The following is a 21,390-nucleotide window of genomic DNA, read 5'->3' as shown; positions in this document are numbered from 1 at the left end:
CAGGTTGTGGAAGGTACCTGCAACCTCCGGCAACCACCTTCAACTAGCATCGCAAACGGCTTAGACTAAAAAATTACCGATTTTTAAAACGGCAACCTATTTTTAGTCGCGGCCGGTTTTGAATTTTTTGTAATAATCACCGGAACATAGAAGAAGCGGAAACCACTTTCGACCATTAAGAAGACTGACAAAAACCTCCGGGAAGTGCACGGAAACCTTGGGTGGGGCTCAAAGTCTCCAGAGGTTTCCGTTCAGGTTTCCTAAGTGGGACAGGGGCATTACTCATCCCATCTGACTGGACATAGTCTGCATCCCTCTACTCCCTGTCTGTACATGTATCTGTCCAAATGCCTTTTAAAGATTACTATTGTATCTGCTTCCACCACCTCCCCCGACAGCAAACCTACACCTGTGCAAGAAAAACTTGCCTCACACATCTCCTTTAAACATCTCCCCCTCTCACCTTAACTCGATGCCCTCGCGTATTTGACATTTCCACCCTGGGGAAAAGACTGCCCACTCCATCTATATATCTCTCATAATTTTATACACTTCTATCAGGTCTCGTCTCAGCCTCTGACACTCCAGCAAAAAAAATTCCATTTGTCCAACCTCCCCTAATAGCTAATATTCTATTCTAGCATTTTGTCTAATCCAGGCAGTATCCTGGTCATTCTGCAGATGGCAGAAACCTAAAGCAGATCTTCAGTTTTCTACACAATTCCAATTAAATCCAATATTAGCTTGAGAAGACCCAAGCTTCTATCCATTTTTCAAACCATGAGCTTTTCTTTTCTTGCACTTCTACAGGTGTTTAAGATTTCATTCGTCTGCCACTCGTTGCATCTCCACCGATCCAGCTGGTTTCGACTTTCATCTCAAATGTCTCCTGGTCTCCAGTCTATCTATTTTGATCTCACTTTCTCTGCAACTTAAACTTTGCTTCAAGGAATAAAACTGGCTAACCAACAGAAGAGCACAGCACAGGGCAGCACAGTGACGGATCAGTAGATCTCCTGCCTGACAACACCAGAGATTTGGGTTTGATCCCGACTACGGGTGCTGTCTGTACGCAGTTTGTACATTCTCCCTGTGACCGCATGTGTTTTCTCCCGTTTCCTCCCACATTCCAAAGATGTACAGGCTTGTAGGTTAATTGTAAGTTGTAAAATTGGCCAGAGGGCAGAATAAGATCCACCTTTTCTTCATACGCATTAAATGACTTTGAGTTCCAGATTTGCAGATGATACTGTGCGCTGGGGATATTAATGGAATTCGAGGCAAATACAGAATAGGGTTTGAACAGGCTGGTAACAGCTATAATTCAAATGTGAAATATTTCATTTTGGGAGGAGGAATAAGGCAATGTAAACTAGAGGGCACAATTCTAAAAGGAGTGAAGAAACAACAGTGTCTCTGGAATGGGTGACGCTTCGGGTTGAGACGCTTCATCAGACCTTCACATCCTTCTTACACACGTGGGTGATATATGTGCCTAGTTTACTGAAAGAAGGAAGTTTAGGATGTTGTTTAAAAACTCCTGTACTTAATAAATAGCGGCTCAGGGTACAAGAGCAAAGTGATGGGGGAACTTTGTAAAACACAGGCTTGGCCACAGCTGGAGTAGTGCATCCAGTCCTGGCTGCCTTGCCCTCAGAATGGCATGAAGATTTGGAGAGAGCGCACAAGAGATTAACCAATGTGTTTGCAGGGATGGTGGAGCAGTAGACAGATTGAAGATGGCCGATGGTGCCCCAGGGCAATGTCGTCCAACTGATGGCTCAGCCTTTAAATGAGTTGTGGCTGGCGCAACATCAAGCAGTTACATGTTAAATGAACATTCAGCAGTGTGAACCTCAGCAGCTCTGGGGAAACGTGTACTGTGAACATAGATTTGTACTTGCCTATTCAGGACATATCGCCCAGTGTGAAAGAGCACCCCATTCCTTGGGAGAAAGTCAAACATGACTAAAGTGCCAGCCCACACAACACCCTTTCAGTCTGTTACATTCACAGTTTTACTTGGCCCGGGCTTTTGTCTGATACTTACCAGCAGATTCCAGTGCATAATCCACCAATCCAACCCTGTCAGCGCTGTACAGTTTCAGGGCTTGCTCCACAATGCTTTCCACTTCCTACCAAAGGAAAAAAATAACAATAATCTGGGATCAGAAGTGGGGCAGTAGAGTGCAATAGAGTGCAGAGCCCACACACATACAGAAACCAGACGTGCAATGCTCCCTTCAACAGTTCCCACAAAATGTTCACTCTTATCCATTCCCATAATCTGGAATTAGCAAGGTCTAATAAAAGTGAGCAATGGAGAGCCAAGTATACTGCATAGAATGCAGCAGAATTATGTGATTAGGTCAATAATTATTAAAGTACATTGACATGGATAGGACAGGTTTGGAGGGATATGGGTCAAACGCAGGCAGGTGGGACTAGTGTAGCTGTTGGCCGATGTAGACTTATGCAATGTTCCATTCAGTTTGACATTGCCTTACTACCTGTCCTTCACAGAAAGGTTCCTGAAGAAAACTACCTTTGACCACAAGTGATCAACGTAGAACGAGCTACAGGCACTGTGGGAGAAGGACTCGATGGATCCCATCAGATGGCTCCCCAATCAGACAGAGGAACTCGCCAACAGTATTGTGAGGAGCCTTCCCAGTCAGACCCTGCCTGCTCGGTCAGAAAAGTACCCCACTGCACGCTGCCATTGAGATGGTTGTGGTGTGGACAACATTCACCTCCTGATGCACTGGGTGTTTGACAGGAAGGTCAGAAGAAGAATGCAAGGGCTCTTGTCATGGTTCATCCTGAGCAGTTGTGCATCAGTGATCTAGGAGCTGTTCACAGGGACGCACAACAAGATAAATGTCAACTGCTGCTGGAAGATCATTATGTCAGCGGAAGACTCACTTTGGTCTGCCCAAAAATTGATCTTCCTGCACAATATGTTGGTAAATGAATTGCTGCCGACTGGCACATTCCAGGGTGAGAGAGTATGTGGTGTGTGGGACACTCTGAAGGTCAGTGCCAGTCATCGCCGAGGCTGTGGGGAAGTGGCCTTGGTCTAAGGTCCAGCCATCACTAGACATTGAGGGACTCTCAGACACTTCATGGGAGCACTGTTTAAGGATGTGGTGTTGATTGAAACATTGCAAGCAAAAGTGCTGAATTGATGGAATGTAGAATCAAGACATGCCCTAATTTCATTAACTATATATTATGAATAAATTACTTTTCTGAAATACAATAGTCTGTTCCAGAGTTAGAGCCACTAGTTGCTTGCATGCTTGTACCTTAATAATCCCTGCTCTGACAGCTGCCTCCATTCCCAGACCAGGATATAGTGAAGCATCAGAGCGGATCTTCTTCTCCAAGCCAGCAAGGAGGGCCTCGAGTTCCAGGCGATGGACCAGCTGTGATGTCAGAGGTTCTCCAGTGCTGTCTTGTGAGGAACCAAACAGCAGCTTGTTGACAAGTGGGAGCAACGCTTTCTCATTCTAAACACACAAGAGCAGGATAGTCAGTGCGCCTCCTTGTAAACATTGAAATCAATGCAAAGCAGTATCTTTGTCATCGTAAAAAAACATTATTTTACAATTGTTGATCCTTTGGTGAGGGAGACAAGGCAAGGGAATACATTATAGCTGAAAGGATACTGAACCGTGGTGGGGAACAGAAATATCTTGGAGAGCTTGTCGTGTAGGAAGGAAATGCAGATGCTGGTTTACACTGAAGATAGATACAAAATGCTGGAGTTATTCAGCGGTTTGTGTCTATCTGATGTTCCAGAGATGCTGTCCGTCCCACTGAGGTACTCCAGCATTTTGTATTTATCTTTGGAGAGCTTGTTCATGGATCTTTGAAGGCAGAGGGACATTCATCTTGGAACTGTGGAAAACGTTAGCTCAGAAGTACCTGTAACATTGTGTGGATTCTGGTTGCCATTCTACAGGATTGATGCGAGTGCACTAGAGAGGCACAAGAAAGGTTTATGACATTGGCAGGACTGGAGAAGAAAGGTTGCAAGGAGAGAGTCGCCAGGAACTGCAGCAGGTAGATTGTTTGAGTGGTTATAATATTAAAGAAAAAGAGACAAAATGCTGGAGGAACTCAGCGGGACAGGCAGCATCTCTGGAGAGAAGGAATGGATCATGTTTCGGATTGAGACCCTTCTTCAGACGTCTCATCCCGAAATGTCATCCATTCCTCCCCCCCTAGAGATGCTGCCTGTCTCGCTGATGTCTATCTGTGGTGTAAGCCAGCATCTGCAGTTCCTTCCTCCACACAACGTTATGATATTCTGACTGGTCCATTCAGAGTAAACAAGGTAACCATCTTTCCTACACAAAATTGGAAATGTAATTCATTTGGCACAAGGGTTTGATGCAATTAGAACAGTGGGCCAAGGGTTCACTGCCTGAATGGCTGTTGGAAGCAGAACTCACATTTACTGGGCACCTGGACCTGCAGTAGAAGAGGCTGTGAGCGAGATTCACCTGGCCTCCCAGCACGTAAAACAGAAGCTGGGAACTATAGGTCAATTGACAGGTACATGGATAGGACAGGTTTGGAGGTATATGGACCAAAAGCAGGCAGGTGGGACTAGTGTAGCTGGGACATGTTGGTGGATGTGGACGAGTTAGGCCGAAGGGTCTGTTTCCACACTGTATCACTCTATGATTCTAATTCATCCAGCACTCATAGTTCGCAAGAGGAAATAACTAATCATTTGGTGAGCTGAATCTAATCAAATGCAACCGACATGGTTTAATGAAAATCATGTGTGACAAAACCTGACAGGATGTGATAGGGAGTTGATAAGGGAAACCTGTAAATGTAGCAGGAAGGAACTGTAAATGCTGGTTTACACCAACGATAGACACAATACGCTGGAGTAACTTAGTGGCTCAGATAGCATCTCTGGAGAAAAGGAATTTTCTATTTGTTTTCTCCAGAGATGCTGTCTGACCCGCTGCGTTACTTCAGCTTTTTGTATCTATCTCCTGTAAATGTAGTGTGTATTTTGATCTCCAAAAGGCATTTACCACATATGAGGCTGCTGCAAAAAAATTAAGAGCCCAAGATATTGGAGGACGTGTGCTAACATGGACTGAAAGTTGGCAGTCGTATAGGAAAAAAAATTAGAATAAATGCATGAAAACTGTTGATGGAATATATCTGAAAAACAAAATGCTGGGAGCACTCGGGTCAGGCTGCATCTGTAGCCAGAGAAACAGAATTCATGTTTCAAGTCAACAACCCTTCGTCAGAACTGGGGAGGCGACAAAATAAACTTGTAAAGCTGCACAGGTGGGTGGATGGCTCTGATAATGTAAAACCAGGTGACCATGGCGATAAGCTGCAAGCGGTCAAGGTGTGAATAGGAGCGGTTAGGTGATACGAAAAATAGACAAAAGATCATAGCAGTTGTAAAATGCAGAGCAAGAAGACATGTCTAGGAAGGAACGGCAGATGCTAGATTAAACCGAAGATAGACAACGGGACAGGCTGCATCTCTGGAGAGAAGGAATGGGTGATGTTTCAGGTGGAGACGCTTTTCAGACAAGATAGGTCTGGCAGGTCAACATGCACATGCCCTCCACTATTGGATATTTTAAAAAAACAAGCCAACCCTATTATCACAAATGCACAACTGATACTAACAGAGGAATCAAGTCACCCAAGATTATCAAATTTAGTTCAAGCCCAGAGGACTGCCATGAGCCCAAATGGAAGATGAGATGCCATTCCTCAAGATTACTTGAGCCTCATTGCAACAGCGCAGGAAGTCACAGACTGTTCGGTCACTCCTACATCCAAGAGTCAGAATGAGATAACAGGAAGCTCAGGAGTGCCCCATGGATCGAACACAGGTGCTCTGCAAAGTAGAAACCCAATGCCAGTTTGGTTTCTCCAATGTAGAGGAGACCACATCGTGAACACAGGGAAAGGAGCAGAGGGGGAAAAGGAGAGACAGTGAGAGAAAGGGAAGAACGCAGTAGAGAGTGAGAGTTGAGTGTTAGAGAAGGGGAGGGAAGAGGGGAAGTTACTTTCCACACTTTCCACTTCACCGCAATCTCTTTGATCATCTCCAAGGCAGTAGAAGTGCTAAGTTTTGGCCTTTTACAGTTAAATACAAACTATTTGGGAAAACTTACATCAGTTATACTTTTCACACTGCTTTCCATTGCTCGCATGCTGGAGTCCATGTCCTTGTTTGCCGCTCGTGCAGCCTGCAGCTCCAGCCGTGTCAGGCTGAGCTGCTCCTCCAGCAGCGCCAGTGCAGTCTGTAGCTGCTTCTGTTCATCCGTCAACCTATAATAATAATAATAATAAATATAATTTTATTAGCCAAGTATGTATACATACAAGGAACTTGCCTTGGTGCTTTGCTTGCAAGGATAATAACATGATATACAGTAGACAATTAAAAATAAAACATTATAATTTAAACACGTGGAAATAAAGTACCAGAGTAAAAAGAGCCTGCAGACTTTTGGCTGTTGAGTAGAGCTACTGCTTGTGGAAAAATACTGTTTTTATGTCTGGCTGTGGCCCAGACAAAACCTGTCCTATACAAGACAAAGCAAGCCATCAGAGTGCAGGAGCAGAGGTGGCACGGTGGTGCAGCAGTAGAGCTACGGCCTTACAGTGCGAGAGACCTGGGTTCAATACTGACTGCCGGTGTAAGGGTGATCGTTGGTCTGCACGGACTCGGTGGGCCGAAGGGCTTGTTTCCACGCTGTACCTCTAAACTAAAAACGACGTTGACCTGTTTCACGCAGCAACCGACGAAGCCAACCCCCCCCCCCCCCCCCCAAGGGTCTTCTGCTGCTCCACTCCTGGCTGGAAACACTCTGTACCTTTTCACAGCAGATTCCATTTCCTTCACCTTCTGCAACAACATCTAGGAATAGAAATTTAAAAAAAGTTTATTTTCAAGTTAACCATATAATATAATATAACCATATAACAATTACAGCACGGAAACAGGCCATCTCGACCCTTCTAGTCCGTGCCGAACACATAATCTCCCCTAGTCCCATATACCTGCGCTCAGACCATAACCCTCCATTCCTTTCCCATCCATATAACTATCCAATTTATTTTTAAATGATAAAAACGAACCTGCCTCCACCACCTTCACTGGAAGCTCATTCCACACAGCCACCACTCTCTGAGTAAAGAAGTTCCCCCTCATGTTACCCCTAAACTTCAGTCCCTTAATTCTCAAGTCATGTCCCCTTGTTTGAAGCTTCCCTACTCTCAGTGGGAAAAGCTTTTCCACGTCAACTCTGTCTATCCCTCTCATCATTTTAAAAACCTCTATCAAGTCCCCCCTTAACCTTCTGCGCTCCAAAGAATAAAGCCCTAACTTGTTCAACCTTTCTCTGTAACTTAGTTGCTGAAACCCAGGCAACATTCTAGTAAATCTCCTCTGTACTCTCTCCATTTTGTTGACATCCTTCCTATAATTAGGCGACCAGCATTGTACACCATACTCCAGAATTGGCCTCACCAATGCCTTGTACAATTTTAACATTACATCCCAACTTCTATACTCAATGCTCTGATTTATAAAGGCCAGCACACCAAAAGCTTTCTTTACCACCCTATCTACATGAGATTCCACTTTCAAGGAACTGTGCACAGTTATTCCCAGATCCCTCTGTTCACCTACATTCTTCAATTCCCTACCATTTACCATGTACGTCCTATTTTGATTTGTCCTGCCAAGATGTAGCACCTCACATTATCAGCATTAAACTTCATCTGCCATCTTTCAGCCCACTCTTCCAACTGGCATAAATCTCTCTGGAGACTTTGAAACTCTACTTCATTACCCGCAACCCCACCTATCTTAGTATCATCTGCATACTTACTAATCCAATTTACCACACCATCGTCCAGATCATTGATGTACATGACAAACAACAGTGGACCCAACACAGATCCCTGTGGCATCCCACTCGTCACTGGCCTATAACCTGACAAACAACCATCCACCATTACTCTCTGGCATCTCCCATTCAGCCACTGTTGAATCCATCTTGCTACTCCACCATTAATACCCAACCATTGAACCTTCTTAACCAACCTTCCATGAGGAACCTTGTCAAAGGCCTTACTGAACTCCATATACACAACATCCACTGCTTTACCCTCATCAATTTCCCGAGTAACATCTTCAAAAAGTTCGGAGGCTTTTTAATTCTACTCGCAGCTATTTTTTTCACAACATAAGTCAAATTTACAAATATGTAAAGCAGAAGTCACTTTTCCATATATCATATTTCCTAATGACATAGGCCATTTCAGCCCATCAAATCAATGCCAGCTCTCAGAGAATCCCAGTCCTTCACGAATTTTCCTTGAAATCTCACAAATTCCCATCAATTGCCCGCAGAATCCACCATTCAATATAAAGCAAACTTCACTGAACTGTAGCAGCTTAACACCCAGAGGAAATGCAGGGAATTCTCTGCCCAAGTGGTTACGGAGACCAGTCCTTGAGACCAGCACAACGCCGAGGTGACTGGCCTTGATATTACGGAGGTAGAGCAGCTGAGGGGCAGCACGGTGGCGCAGCGGTAGAGTTGCTGCCCTCACAGCACCAGAGGCCCAGGTTCGATTCCGACTATGGGTGCTGTCTGTACAGAGTTTGTACGTTCTCCCCGTGACCTGCGTGGATTTTCTCCAGGTGCTCCGGCTTCTACTCCCACTCCAAAGACGTACAGGTTTGTAGGCTAAATAGCTTAGTAACATTGTAAATTGTCCCTAATATGTACACGGTGGTGGTAGTGTGTGTGGATCGCTGGTTGGCGCAGACATTCCACGCTGTATCTCTAAATACAAATTTAAAAAAAGACTAAACGCAGCCATTTCAGGCAGAATGTGAGGCCTAAACCTCAGAATAAAAGGATGTTCCTTTAGGAAGGAGATGAGGAATTTCTTTAATCAGGATGTGGTGAATCTGTGGAATTCACTGCCACAATAGACTGTGGATCTTTTTAAGGAAGAGGTAGATAGATTATTGATTAGTATGGGTGTCAGAGGTTATGGAGAAAAGGCAGGGGAATGGGGTTAAGAGGGTGAGATAGATCAGCCATGATTGAATGGCGGAGTAGACTTGATGAGCCGAAAGGCCTAATTCAGCTCCTATCACGTATGAACCATGACACCCTATGCCCTCTCTACCCCTTCTCCCACACCAGCACCAGCTCTCTCTCCCCGCACCCACCTTGGTATTGCAACCAACTGCCCGCAGCGCCGGCTCCGTCCGCTCCTCATGCTTCTGCTGGATGTCGACGATGTCAGCCTGGAAGCAAACACAAGCAGCGTTACAGTCTCACCAGGGGCACGCACCCACCCCTCCTCTGTCCAACACAGAGCGAGAGCCTTTGTAGACAGAGAAAACCAAATGTGTGCAGATTCGTAGGTTAATTGGCTGTTGTAAATTGCCTCTTCCATGTCGGCAAGTGGAGAATCTGGGGGGCAAGGGGATTGAAGACAATATGGAAAGAATAAAGTTCAGTTCAGTTTAGTTTATTGTCACCTGTACAGTGAAAAGCTTTTGTGGCATGCTATCCAGTCAGCAGAAAGGCAATACATGATTACAATCGGGGCATTTACAGTGTATAGATACATGATAAGAGAATAACGTTCAGTGCAAGGTAAAGATAGTAAAATCCGATTAAAGATAGTCCGAGTGTCACCAATGAGGTAGATCATTGTTCAGGACTGCTCTCTAGTTGTGGTAAACTTATTCAGTTGCCAGATAACAAATGGATTAGATTAGTGCAAATGGGTGACCGATGGTCAGTGTGAACTCAGTGGGTCAAAGGGCCTGTTTCCATGCCATCTCTCTCAATGACCACCAGGCAGGTTAAGCAACAGGTTAACGAACAGCTGGATTTTCTCTTGTGTCAATCAAGGCTCTGATCACCCCCCTACGTACAGACTCTACACATCACTGCCAGGCAGGGGTGGAGAAAGAGGCCAAGCTGCCAGCATTTGACACTCACCCGCACCCTCTCCAGGGACTCGAAGGGCAGCATGTTCCGAAGCTCATCCAGTCTCTGAAGGGTTACCTTGCCCAGCAGCTTGATGATGTGGGCTGGTGTCAGTGGGGGAGGGAGGCGTATGGTTTCAGACGGCCCACCGCCCCAGTCCAGCCAAGCCCGCAGGTCAGCGGTCAGCAGCTCCAGCTCCTTCTCCATTCTCTGCACACGCACCTGCAGGCCAGCCTAGGAACAGAGCAAGACAGTCAGCTTGGGCAGTACGGTGGCGCAGTGGTAGCAGGGTGGAAATGTCAAAGACCAGAGGGTATAGCTTTACGATGAGAGGGATAAAGTATAAAAGAGATCGTTTTTTATACCAGGTAGATGCCTGGAACAGGCTCTGCCAGGATAGGCGGTGGAGGCAGATACGATAGAGGCATTTTGATAGTCGTATGTATATGCACGGAATGGCAGGATATGGATTGTGTGCAGGCAAGCAAGATTAGTCATCTTTGCATCATGTTCCACATTGACATTGTGGGCTGAAAGGCTATTCCCCTGCTGCTCCTTACTCCCACCCACATTTCCAGCACTCCTCTGCCTTTCATCTCTGCTCACCCATTCCCCCACTGGCCATGGGAAAACTTTGATCAACATTTCTCCAGAGACAGCCCGGTGCTTGGGTTCAAGTCGTTCCAGCAACAACACTTACGGGCGGCAGGAAGGTCAAATCCCACCTTGGGCGGGAGTGTGTGTGTGTGTGTGTGTGTGTGTGTGTGTGTGCGCGACGCCTCTCAGGTGTGAAATTAAACGCTGCCTTGTCCCTGGGTGGCAGCTCTGGCCAACACCTCCCAACCACAGCCACAAAGCTGCAAGTCTCACTGCTCTTTCTGGTTGGGGATTGTGTGCAGTTTAGTTTAGTTTAGAGATACAGCAAGGAAACAGGCCCTTTGGCCCACTGGGTCCGCACCGACCAACGATCCCCATGCACGAGCACTGTCCCAGACACACTAGGGACAATTCATACCAAGCCAATTAACCAACAAACCTGTATGTCTTTGGAATGTGGGAGGAAACCGAAGATCTCGGAGAAAACCCATGCGGTCTCGGAGAGAACGTACAAACTTTGTACAGACAGCACCCGTAATCAGCATTGAACCCGGGTCTCTGGTGCTGCAAGCGCTGTAAGGCAGTAGCTCTACCACTATGCCACCGTGCTGTCCTTGATTCCACATTTACTGACCGGAACAGACATCTATACAATGTGCAGTAGCCGTCAAATGACAAAGATTACCCCGAGAATGCTTTGGATCTAAGTAAGTATGAGTTGGCCCATGGATTTTTCTCACGAGGGAGGTGAGCTGGCCACAGTGAAGCGGGCAGCTAACGAAGGGTGTGCAAACCACACACATGGGCGTGGAGCTCAAAGCTGCACAGCACGGCTAGTGTCGAGAAACCAGTTAGCAAGCTGTCACAATGCATAGGAGGGAACTACAGATGCTGGTTTAAACCGAAGATAGACACAAAAACTGGAGTAACTCAGCGAGTCCTGTAGCATCTCCGGAGAGAAAGAATAGGTGACGTTTCGGGTTGAGACTTTCCAGAAATATCACCTATTCCTTTTCTCCAGTGAATCGGCCTGACCTGCTGAGTTATTCCAGCATTTAATGTCTAGCAAGTCTGTACAGTTGTGCACAGTGGTCGGTTCAGTGGTGTTGGGAACCTGGACGACTGCAGTATGGGTCCTTGCTGCTGATCTGGAAGCACAGGGCACAGGTCTGCAGAATCATACAACGCAGAGACAGGCCCTTCAGCCCAACATCGAAACCGACCAAGTTACCTCGCAGTGCCAGAGATCTGGGTTTGACCCAGACCTTGGGTGCTCTCTTGTGTACATTCTCCCTATGACCGTGGGAGTTTCCTCTGGTTCCTCCGGTTTTCTCCCACATCCGAGGGGCGACACGGTGGCTCTTGCTGTCTTCCAGTGCCAGAGACCTGGGTTCGATCCTGACTACGGGTGCTGTCTGTACAGAGTTTGTACGTTCTCCCCGTGATCTGCATGGGTTTACTCCAAGATCTTGGGTTTTCTGCCACACTCCAAAGACGTACAGGTTTGTTGGTTAATTGGCTTGGTATAAATGTAACATTGTCCCTGATGTGTGTCGAGTAGTGTTAATGTGCGAGCATCGCTGGTCAGTGCGGACTCGGTGGGCCAAAGGGCCGGCTTCCATGCTCTATCTCTAAGCTAAACTGAACCGGCAGCTTTGTACCTCATTCAGAAATCAGTTAGGGCAGGCTGTAGTGGGATTATGAGGGTGAATTTAAGGAGGTGCACAGACCCTGCTATCATTCTTGGGTACTGTCTCTCCCCGGGGCGAAAATCGCGATCAAAACATGGGGGTGGGACACAATTCCTTGGAAGCTACGTGCATGCGCGCGTACACACACACACACTCACACACACACACACACGCGCACACACACACATACATGCAAGGCTTCGGCCGTGGGCCATGTGGACGGTAACATTGGGAGCTGACCTGGTTGGTGACCGACTCCGAAATCCAGCAACAGCAGCTTCATCCACCCCGAATCGTGGGTCTTGAATCGGCCCATTTCCAGGGACTTTCATTGCCCGGCGTGGTTTAAAATCGGCCGGCGGGGGCTTCAACATCGGGAGCCTCGATCGCCTTGATGCATCAGATTGATTTTAAGTCGCGCCAGGCGATGAAAGGCCCCACAAATCAGCCAATTCAGCCCTGAGAAAACGTCTGATACCCGCTTGAATCTTTCAAAAGCTACAATGTGATAAATAACACTTAAACAAATAAAACAAGCAAATAAAGGCTGACAGAAGAACCGACCTTCGAGGGGGAAAGAGAGAGAGAGAGATGGGAAAAAAAAACGAAATAACGCGAGTGACCTGAATGAAGGACTTACCTGCAAGGAGCCAGGAAACCCGTTCAAACCGTTTAAATCTTTCCCATCCACCAATACATCCAATTAGTTCAAATGGTAACTGTACCCGCATCAGACAGCTTTAAGAAATTCTCCGTGAATACCTTCAGTAATACTTGAAGGTCAAAACACAATTGGTGACACATCGTGTTAATACGATGTTATTAGAGACAATTAACAAGCGCTTAACAGTGACATCCCCACTGTCTCACGGAAAGCAGAGATTTTATTAGATTTTTTTCACCGAATTTGAAAAATCCAAATTACAAAACATCAGGGGGGGGGGGGGGATTGCCGCCCACCTCTCAAAACACGGGGGCTGCGCCACCCCTGGGATTTCCTCCCATGCGGGCAACTAGACAATGGCACAGTGAGAAGCTGGGAGGGATGGCTGATTGAAGACCATGCACAACAAGGAGGGAGAGTCAGCCAAATGTATTTGGTTTTGTGATTGACAAGAGGGATGGTCTATTATAGTGTATTGGCAGGGAGGACAGCCTGTTCTGATCGACAGGATGGCCGATTAAGTCAGACTTGGCCGTGGAAGGACGAAGAACGACTTCTAATCTACTAAAACCCACACATGGAATTTTAAATATGCATTAGAAGCTCCTACTGCTGTGGAAGAGTTTCAGTGAATGCCAAGATCCACTCACTGGATTATGACACTTTGAAAAGACAATTGGTCAGAAATATTGACAAAGGGCCAATTGAGCCCAGTTTGCCAACTTGCTTGGCAAGGCCATAAATGATAGGAGCAGAATTACGCCATTCGGCCCATCTCCTCCGCCATTCAATCATGGCTGATCTATCCCTCCTAACCCCATCCTCCTGCCTTCTCCCCATAACCCCAGACACCCGGACTGCTCACGGGCAGCCATGACCTGTGGAGGCGGAGGGCTCCAGGAGGAAGAGCGAGAGTGCAGGAGGATGGGACGGTCAGGGGCTCACCTGAGTGCTTTCCAGCATGCCCAGCTTCTCGGGACGAGACCAGATACCTCTGGATGATATCATGAGGCCAACACCTGCAGAGGCAGAAAGGTTGCACTGAAGCAAGCAACATTCAAGGTATGCAAGGTACACAAAATTGCTGGGGAAACTCAGCGGGTGCAGCAGCATCTATGGAGCGAAGGAAATAGGCGACGTTTCGGGCCGAAACCCTTCTTCAGACTGCATCTGCAGTTCCTTTTTGAACATTCAAGGTATGCAGTCGCCTCAGTCCGCTCACTGCACCCAGTCTGCCTGGACCTACCTGATCTCCCGGTTGCCAAACACTTTAATTCCCCTTCCCATTCCCACACTTAACCTTTCTGTCCTCAGAGTGAGGCCAAACACAAATTGAAGGAACAACATCTCATATGTTGCTTGGGCAGCTTAAAACCCAATGGTATGAATATTCATTTCTATGTTAATGTAAACCTTGCATTCCCTCTCTCTCCATCCCTTCCCCACCCAAGTTATACCAGCTTCAAAGTCAACTTGATGAGTCTCATTGTCTGTAGTCTTTCTCACCCAACAAACAGCTAACAACAGCCTGTTTCTTTTATCACTGTTACTTTTTTGCATATCTTTCATTCATTTGTTCTACATCTCTCTACATCACTGTCTATATCTCTCGTTTCCCTTTCCCCCGACTCTCAGTCTGAAGAAGAGTCTCTACCCAAAACATCATCTATTTCTTTTCTCCAGAGTTGCTGTCTGACCCGCTGAGGTACTCCAGCATTTTGTGTCTATCTTCAGTGTAAATCAGCATCTGCAGTTCCTTCCCACACATTAACCTTCGCTTTTTACCACAAATCAAATTTTGGTTCCAATGGATCACTCACCTTTTACCTTTTGACCAACCTGCCATAAACCTCACTGAAAACCATAGTCTTCATGAAACATGCCGCCCTTATCAATTCTTTGTCACAAACTCAAACAATGTAACCATCAGTCAGACAGAGCCTTCCTGCAAGAACTCCATCCTGATGACCTCTCCTTAACTCAACTTTTAGACAATAGACAATATGTGCAGGAGCAGGCAATTCGAGCCAGTACCGCCATTCAATCTGATCATGGCTGATCATCCACAATTAGTACCCCATTCCTGCCTTCTCACCATATCTACTGACTCCGCTATCTTTAAGAGCTCTGTCTAATTCTCTTGAAAGCATCCAGTGAATTGGCATCCACGAGCAAGAATGTCCTTCCTCAGATTTGGAGACCAAAACTGCACACAATACTCCAGGTGTGATCTCACTAGGGCCCCGTACAACTGCAGAAGGAACTCTTTGTTCCTATACCCAACTCCTCTCGTTATGAAGGCCAACATGGCATTAGCTTTCTTCACTGCCTGCTGAACCTACATGCTTACTCTCAGTTCTAAAAACCATTCATTTCTAAATTAATTTTATAACATTTAGAATATATTCCAATAATTTGTCCTCCACAGGTTAAAAAAACTGGCCTGTAATTATTTGGGCTCTTCCATGCTCCATTTTTAAACAACCGTATGTTAGTAATCTAATCCTCCAGTATTACTCCTGCAGTGAGGAAGAATCAAAATATCACGGTCAGAGCATCTATAATTTCTTCCCTGGCTCCCTTCAACATCCTGGGATACATTTCATCCGAGCCTGGTGAGTTACCCATTGACTAATATGACCGACCCTTGACGCCTCCCCTTATTCTCTGCACATCCCATACAATATTTCACATTTGTTTACTGTAACAATATTATCCCCCTCGTATGAATAGCTACAACTAATCACGATTCACCTCCGGGGAATTGAAATCCAATAACATTGTCCTTGCACATTTACACTTGTTGGAACTTTGCTTATGAACTTGTTCTCTCTCACACCCTATTTGGGGTCAACAGTGCACTCACAAGTCAGCAATTGCCCATTTTCATCTTACATTCAACTTACTTTCTAACATATCATCCCTTCTGAAGGTAATCGCAATTGCTGAAATAAGCTCAGCGGGACAGGCAGCATCTCTAGAGGGTGACGTTTCGGGTCAAGACCCTTCTTACATTTAAACCAGCAGCTGCAGTTCCTTCCAACACATATCATCCCTTTCATAGTTTACAGCGTTTCATTAACTAGTACTGTCATCCCTCAGTCTCCATTCTCCATAATGAGCTGCTCAGAACAAAATCAGAGTGAAAGCAAGTCATCCTCCAACATAAAACAGCACAAGAACAGGACCTTCGGCCCAATGTCTGTGTCGAACATGATGCTAAGTTAAACTAATCTCTACCTGCATGTGATCCATTTCCCACCATTCCCTGCATATCCATGTGCCTATCTAAAATCTAAAATATTCTTAAACATCAACTATCATATCTGCTTCCACCATTACCCCGGGAAGCACGTTCCAGACACCCACCACTTAAAAAACAACTTTGGGGCCATATTTCCTTTAAACGTCGCCACTCTCACCTGGAAGCTATGCCCTCTAGCCTTCGACATTTTCCCCTCGATGGAATCCTTGCATCAAGTGGAGCCACACTCCTCCATTGGATTTTCCAGCCTTTCTTTCCTCTTCCTCCCAAACACTCACTAACTTCATGCCCTCATTCCCTGTTCTACCCATCTTCCCACCAAATCTTGGCTCAAATTTCCTTCCATACCAAACCATATCAACCCATCCAAACGGCATTAACAATCCCATCGAGGAGATTGGTCCCAGCCTCGAGGTGCCACCTGCCCTCAGGACCAGTGCCAGTGCCCGAGGAATATACAGCCCTCCCTCCTGCACCATCACTCCCCTACTCATCACCCACACTCCCTTCCCACACCTACACTCACTGTACCAGCTACTGGGAGCAATCTGGAGATTATCATCTTTGCACGTGTTAGAACAGCGAGATTATCAAAAACAAGCACCCTGATAATAGAATGGAAATGTAACGCTGAGGCTTTATAAGGCACTGGCCAGACCACATTTGGAGTATTGTGAGCGGTTTTGGGCTCCACATCTGAAGAAGGATATGCTGGTGTTGGAAAGAGTCCAGAGGAGGTTTACGAAAATGATCCCAGGAATGAGTGGGTTGCCGTGTGATGAGCATTTGTAGGCAATGGTCCTGTACAATATAACACAACCTCAATTCAGCTGCTTGGATCTCACTCTCTAATTCCAATAAGAACCTTGGGCTCCGGATACTCAGTTTACACTATAAATTGTCCAGCGTTGTTCTGTCAAACAGACTGCTAAATACAGCCCAGGGCCCACCCCAATCCCTCCCTCCACCTTTAATCCTTTACTCTCAACTTGACTATTTCTCCTCATGCTTTGCCTCAACTGCTCGAACCCTCTGTGAAGATTTTCTCTTCAAATCATGGAGAAAGTAGTTTATGCTCAGCTGAAACTCTTCCTGGATGAGCACAATATTCGGGAGGTTTTCCAGTCTGGATTCAAAGCTATGCATAGCACAGAGTCGGCTCTGCTAAGGGTCTTTAACGACATCCTCCTGGCAAACGACTCTGGTAATTATGTGGGTCTTGTCTTGCTGGACCTATCTGCCGCCTTCGATACAGTGGACCATGGAACTTTAATTTCCCGATTACAGCGCCAAGTGGGCATTTGTGGCAGTGCCCTGGGATGGTTCAGGTCCTATCTGGCAGACAGAACCATGCGTGTAAGCCTTGCTGGCTTTGAATCCTCCTCCACTCCCTTGGCATATGGGGTTCCACAGGGCTCAATTTTAGGGCCCCTGCTCTTCTCTCTATACCTACTTCCTCTGGGCTCAATTTTAAGAAGGCATGGCATCTCCTTTCACTTTTACGCAGATGATAGCCAGTTATATATGCCACTCAGGAAAGAAGACGACTATTCTCTAAAATCACTTCTGTCTTGTCTTGAGGACATTAAGTCCTGGATGGCCTTAAACTTTCTGGGACTTAATGAAAAAAAGACAGAGGTGATTTTGTTTGGCCCCAATGGCTGCCGTGAACCTCCCTTTGTTGACTTGGGTCCACTGGCATTGTCCGTAAAGCCAACAGTTTTAAACCTGGATTTTAGGATGGACGGTGGTTTTAAACTAGATAAACAAATAGGCGCGGTGGTTAAGTCCAGCTTCTTTCACCTAAGGAAGCTGGCAAAGGTGAAGCCCATCCTCGAGCGGCAGCATTTTGAAACAGTAATCCATGCCTTTATTACATCTAGGCTGGATTACTGTAATGCACTCTACTCTGGAGTCGCACGAGCTTCATTGGCTCGTCTCCAGCTGGTTCAAAATGCTGCCGCTCGCCTTTTGACCGGAACTCGAAAGAAGGAGCACATTACACCAATTTTGGCCTCCCTTTACTGGCTCCCAGTGCACTTTCGAGTTCATTTTAAAATTCTTTTATTTGTTTTCAAATCGTTGAATGGGCTCGCCCCGCCTTACCTCTCTGAGCTGCTCCACCTATATGCTCCTGCCCGGTGCCTCAGGTCATCTGATCAGCTGCTCCTTGAGGTACCACGGTCTAAGCGGAAGCTCAGAGGGGATAGAGCCTTTTCTGTTGCTGCTCCGGCACTTTGGAACACCTTGCCGTTGCACATCAGACAGGCCCCCTCACTGTCCATCTTCAAATCCTCCCTAAAAACTCATTTTTATTCTCTGGCTTTCGACACTGGCTGAGACATTGCTCCTGCTCTTAGTGCTTTTAATGTCTTTTAATTTTTACTGTTTTTAGTCCTTCGTTTTACGGTTTTTAATGGTTTGTAATAACTTTTTGTCCATGAGTTCTCATGTACAGCACTTTGTGGCAACTGCGGTTGTTTAAAGTGCTTTATAAATAAAGTTTATTATTATTATTATTATATTGTCCAGCAGACATCAATGATCGATGAAAAAATGGAGCAGGTCCTTACCCAGTAATGCCAGCAACACCAGCAGCATCCACTTCTTCACGTGAGGGGCACACCTGGAGGGGGAACACACACGTCAGCTGGCTATTTAACCCAACCCCGTCTCAAGCAAGATGGACACAAAAAGCTGCCGTAACTCAGTGGGTCGGGCAGCATCTCTGGAGTCTGATGTGTCTGATGGAGCTTCTTGTGTCTATCTTCAGTTTAAAACAGCATCTCCAGTTCCTTCCCACACACACGTTACAAGCAAATCGAATGCTCCCATCAAACAGACAGAATCAGGTCAATGATTATGGTCAAGAGATGGACAGACCCCTCCATGGACCCTTCACTCCACACACCCAAAGCTCAGAGCCATGGTGACACTGGTGCAAAGATTAGTCAACCTAGGGTACAGTATCATAGGGTGTATCTGGGGTAGAGTGTGGGCAAGCTATCTTGTAGTCCATGGCTCAGAGAGTCGATTGGCCTTCTGCACCTATTTTTCTATGTTTTTTCTATGTTTCTAGTGGGTTTATCTGGGGTAGTACAAGTGGGTTGGCCTGTGGTGCGTTTATCTGGGGTACAATAAATGGGTTATCATTTTTTAAGTTTAGTTTAAAGGCACAGCACAGAAACAGCCCTTCGGCCCACGGAATCCACACCGACCAACGATTCCCGCCCACTAACACTACCTTACACAGACTAGAGTCATAGAGTGATACAGTTTGGAAACAGGCCCTTCGGCCCAACTTGCCCACACCGACCAAAAATGTCCCAGCTACACTAGTCCCACTTGCCTGCGCTTAGTCCATATTCCTCCAAACCTGTCCTATTCATGTACCTATCGAACTGTTTTTTAAAACGATGGGGTAGTCTCAGCCTTAACTACCTCCTCTGGCAACTTGTTCCACACACCCACCACCTTTTGTTTGAAAACGTTACCCTTCGGATTACTATTAAATCTTTTCCCCTTCACTTTGAACATATGTCTTCTGGTCCTCAACTCCCCTACTCTGGGCAAGAAACTGTGCGTCTACCCAATCTATTCCTCTCATGCTTTTGTATACCTTTGTGAGACATGACCTCCCACGCACAAAACCATGCTGACTATCCCCAATCAACCCTTGCCCATCCAAATGTCTGTATAACCTATCCCTCAGAATGCCTTCTAGTAACTTTCCAGCTACAGATGTTATGCACACCGGCCAAGTGTTCCCAACATTTTCCCAGCAGCCCTTCTTGAAAAGAGGCACAACATTTGCCACCCTCCAGTCTTCTAGTACCCCTCCAGTATTTAAGGATGACTCGTAAATTTCAACCAGGGCTCCCGCAATTTCCCCTCTAGTTTACTGCAATGTCCTCGGATATATCTGATCAGGTTCTGGAGATTTGTCTACCTTCAAACACGACAGTACCTTCAGTACTTCCTCGACGGTAACACTGACTGCTCTTAAGACACTTCCATTCACTGCTCCAAGTTCCTCCATCCTATTGTCCTAGTGGGGCTGGTCCTTTCCCTCAACAACATTTCATTTGACTCCTCCCATTTCCTCCAAATCCAAGGCTTGGGTAGTTTCCACCCCAGTGGTATGAACATTGACTTCTCCAATTTCAGGTAGTCCCAGCTTTCTCCCTCCTTTCCCTCCCCTTTCCAGCTCTCCCACAGCCCACTGTCACCGCCTCTTCCTATCTTCTTCCCGCCCCCCCCCCCCACATCAGTCTGAAGAAGGGTCTCGACCCGATAGGTCACCTATTCCTTTGCTCCATAGATGCTGCTTCACCCGCTGAGTTTCTCCAGCATTTTTGTCTACCTTCCGTCCTACTGTCTTTCTCCTTGGTAAATACAGAGGAGAAATATTCATTGAGGACCTTGCCCATCTCCTGTAGCTCCCCACAGATGTGACTGCTTTGAATCCTGAGAGGTCCCAATCTCTCTCTGGTTACCCTTTTCCCCCTTACGGATTTATAAAATCTTTTGGGATTGTTGCTACCCACCACAGCTATCTCCTGGCCCCTTTTTGCCCTTCTGATCACCTTTTTCAGTTTACTCCTTAGTTCCCGAAACTCCACCAGGGATGCACTTGATCCCAGCTACCTATACCTGTCCTATGCATCCTTCATGTTTTTGACCAACGCCTCAATTTCCCTCGTCAGCCAAGCTTCCTTACATTTGCTTGCTTTGCCCTTCACTCTATACGGGGACATACATATCCTGAGTCTTCGTCAGCACACTTAAAACATCCCACTTTTCCCCTCTAATAACCTGCTTCCGTCAACTTGAGCGAGACTTTCTCTCATGCCCTCAAAGTTGGCCTTACCCCAGTTGTGCATTTTAACACGTGGATCTTCTCCGTCCCCATCCATAACTATCTTAAACCTAATCGAACTGTGGTCACTGGACCCAAAAGGCTTCTCCACACACACTACATTAACTTGCCTTTCCCAATTTCCCAATGCTAGATCCAGTGTTGCCCTCTCACATGTGGGGGCCTCCACATACTGCTTAAGAAAACTCTCCTGAACACTTTTGAGGAATTGCACCCCATTTAAATCCTTCACGCTATGATTTTCCCAGTCTATATTGGGAAAGTTA

The sequence above is a fragment of the Amblyraja radiata genome, chromosome 37 (assembly GCF_010909765.2).
Source record: "Amblyraja radiata isolate CabotCenter1 chromosome 37, sAmbRad1.1.pri, whole genome shotgun sequence".
In the NCBI taxonomy this organism is placed as follows: domain Eukaryota; kingdom Metazoa; phylum Chordata; class Chondrichthyes; order Rajiformes; family Rajidae; genus Amblyraja; species Amblyraja radiata.
This window is presented reverse-complemented; position numbering follows the sequence as displayed.